Source organism: Tachypleus tridentatus, unplaced genomic scaffold (genome assembly GCF_004210375.1).
Source record: "Tachypleus tridentatus isolate NWPU-2018 unplaced genomic scaffold, ASM421037v1 Hic_cluster_1, whole genome shotgun sequence".
Taxonomy (NCBI): Eukaryota; Metazoa; Arthropoda; class Merostomata; order Xiphosura; family Limulidae; genus Tachypleus; species Tachypleus tridentatus.
Window position 1 is genome coordinate 18798654 of NW_027467777.1, and position 3811 is coordinate 18802464.

At 31.4% G+C, this 3811-nt stretch overlaps 1 long non-coding RNA gene across 1 annotated transcript; it reads right to left on the reverse strand.

The window, feature by feature from the left end:
• Window positions 1-2708: 2708 nt before the first annotated feature.
• Window positions 2709-3550, reverse strand: LOC143241963 (uncharacterized). The gene is made up of 2 exons (XR_013022365.1): window positions 3279-3550; window positions 2709-3007 (listed from the first exon to the last, which is right to left on the reverse strand). It is a non-coding gene; the product is annotated as an uncharacterized LOC143241963 (long non-coding RNA).
• Window positions 3551-3811: the final 261 nt, after the last annotated feature.

Here is a 3811-nt window from a genome sequence, read left to right on the forward strand (position 1 = left end):
CCTTGGTAAATACCAGACTAAAGGAGTCAAAATGATAGATGTTACACTACTTGGTCACCTGGCCCTCTAAAACCTGGCCTTGGTAAATACCAGACTAAAGGAGTCAAAATGATAGATGTTACACTACTTGGTCACCTGGCCCTCTAAAACCTGGCCTTGGTAAATACCAGGAAGAGTCAATGTGGTAAATGTTACACGCCTTCCTTCGCACATTTCTCCATAAAGGAAATATATTGTTAAGTTTGTTTCTCTCCTGACTTTGAACGTGTCCTGTCACTCTGGGTTTTTATAACCTGAGTGTAAACAACACTTCTAATAATAATCTAGATGTTCGTTTCGTAATAACAAGAAAAACAGATAAACTGAGATTTATAATACAGTAAACAACAGTTCATAAACATGTCTCAGATGGTTTCAATCACTTAATCAGAATCTCTGATAACCAAGAAAAAAATACTATCGGACCTAATAATCCATCAGACTGACTATTCGTATAACATGGTATTAAGTAATACCATAGTTAATACGCAAAATTATTCGTATAACCTGATATAACATTTTACTAAAGCTTATATCTATAAGATTTATCATATAACTTGGTATAAAACAATACCAAAGCTTACATTTATAAGATTTATTGTGTAACCGGATATAAAGTAATACCAAAGCTTACATTTATAAGATTTATCGTATAACCGGATATAAAGTAATACCAAAGCTTACATTTATAAGATTTATCGTATAACCGGATATAAAGTAATACCAAAGCTTACATTTATAAGATTTATCGTATAACCGGATATAAAGTAATACCAAAGCTTACATTTATAGATTTATCGTATAACCGGATATAAAGTAATACCAAAGCTTACATTTATAAGATTTATCGTATAACCGGATATAAAGTAATACCAAAGCTTACATTTATAAGATTTATCGTATAACCGGATATAAAGTAATACCAAAGCTTACATTTATAAAATTTATCGTATAACCGGATATAAAGTAATACCAAAGCTTACATTTATAAGATTTATCGTATAACCGGATATAAAGTAATACCAAAGCTTACATTTATAAGATTTATCGTATAACCGGATATAAAGTAATACCAAAGCTTACATTTATAAGATTTATCGTATAACCGGATATAAAGTAATACCAAAGCTTACATTTATAAAATTTATCGTATAACCGGATATAAAGTAATACCAAAGCTTACATTTATAAGATTTATCGTATAACCGGATATAAAGTAATACCAAAGCTTACATTTATAAGATTTATCGTATAACCGGATATAAAGTAATACCAAAGCTTACATTTATAAGATTTATCGTATAACCGGATATAAAGTAATACCAAAGCTTACATTTATAAGATTTATCGTATAACCGGATATAAAGTAATACCAAAGCTTATAAAGATCCACCATGAAACAACGATCAATATTTCTTGTAGGTTATGAGAAATTTAAAAGCAAATTCCACAAGATAATCCAAGCATTACTTTCCAGTAGGTAAACAACTCTTTTTTTTTTCTTTCAAAATTCATCACGACCGCAGAGCTAATCTGATTTATTACATGGACGTCGCGTAAGTTCCTTGTACTCGTGCAAAACACGGCAAACAATGTAACTCTTGTTAAGTCAAGAGGTCAGAATTCGCGAGAACCCCAGAGATAGGTCTTCAGGAATCCTTTCAACAAAACAAGTGATAAATTTGTATGAAAAGTAGCAGAAAGATAAGATTTTGTTATCGTTTGTTTACTGTTCAGCTGAGTTTCGAGAACTGAAAGGAATGATCTGTTTTATTCTAAACTCAGTGTAAAGTATTATGTTTGGTATTATTGAAAAACATCCTTCCTTTTTGCATAATTTGAATTTATCTGTTTATAATTACATTCGGTTAAGAATAAATAAATCTAAGATTTAAGTATTAATTTAAATCAATGGTTTAAAACAATGTTTAATTAAGAATAATATTATTTTAGTGATATTTAAACAGACTGAAGTTAATAAGGCAGAAACTATTGTAGCAGTTTGATTTGTGAATCTAACTACACTTACAAGCTTGGATTAATTATATATTTTGTTCATTTTTCAATATAATACAAATATGGCGGTAAATTGTTGTCACGTTCAATTATTATTCTATTGCTATTTTTAAGACTCCATGTGAACACTTATTTTGAAACCCTACTGACTATTACACGAATCTAAATAAATACTTAATATTAAATAGTCCCCCGCTGGAACAGCGGTAATTCTTCGTGCTTACAACGCAAAAATCAGAGGTTCGATTCCCCTCGGTGGACACAGTAGATAGCTCTATGTGACTTTGTTATAAGAACAAGCACATACACACTATTACTTCTCGTTCTCGTATGAAAAGATGTGAAAATTAACGTTACTTATACTAAGTCTACTGTGGTAGATATATTTGTTGTTTATAATTTAATTAATAACTATGAAATTGTTTTTACAGCAAGGGATGTGTGTATATTTGTTGTTTATAATTTAATTAGTAGCCATGAAATTGTTTTTAAAGCAAGGGGTGTGTGTTTCCTTATAGCAAAGCCACATTGGGCTATCTTCTGCGTCCACTGAGAAGAATCGAACCCCTGGGGAACTTATAGCAAGGTCTAACCATACATATATTTATTCTTAATGCTATATATTTACAGGATTAACAAATAACACAGTAATATAAAGTGTGCTTGAAAACAGAAATCACAAATTTATTGTCGAACTTTCAGTCTTAACACTTGAATTTGTGCACTGTTATTAACACAACTACGTTTCAAGAGAAGCCAAGAAGTTCCTATTTACACAACTATGTTTAGAGAGGTACCAACAATTTGTTATTGGCACGACTAAACTTAGAGAGGTACCTGACTACACTTATGAAAGTCATAACTTGTTTTGGACATAACCACATTTGTGGACGATTCCAGAAGTTTCTGTCATCTCGGTAAGATAAGCCCGACATGGTTGAGTTTCTGTGGGCTGAAAGAAGAAAAACGTAACTGAGTATATATAAAGTTGTGATTATTTTCTCAGGAGACTCAGGTCTTAAATAGGGCCTTTTAAACAAAGTCCGCCGTTCACTACGACGAAAGACATATCACAAACCCAAACATCGGAGGGGTTATAATAACAGAGATGAACTATAAATATACTAATGTAATTTGTAAGATAAAGGTCAAGGTCTAAGTCAAACATCTCTTACCTTATTGGTCACAAAATAAATCATAAATACTCAACTCAAAACACTTACCTAACTAGAAGGTGATTGTCCTGTTTAGAAATGGTGGTACGTAAGGCTTAATTAGGCCTAACCAATGGATTAATGTTAAGGGTTAAAAAAACTGATGTAGTATTGAACTTGATACTAGAGGTCATGGCCATTAGTATCTATATTCATAATTATTCTACTTTGGACAACCTAATGATCTAGTGGCATTGGGAATTGTATTTCGCTGTTGTAAACAAGTCAATGAGACGTTTTTGACATGGACTCCAAAGTTCAATAAACATTCTCGTACACTATGTCAGTTATAAACTCGTCGCTACACAGCAAAAGTTTGTATTTAACGTTATGGTCTAAACACCGATAGATAACGCCTTTGAATGTATAAGACGTATTTGTTACGCAAATCACGTTAGACCTAGCCATCTTTTATCGTTGAAAATTACAAATCTTTAGCGTTTTTATACACGTGTAAATAGCGTATTATATAAACGTTTATCTCATATCGTCTAGCCAAGCTGATGTAATCTTATAATGTTTTTCTTGTTAAACATAAAGAT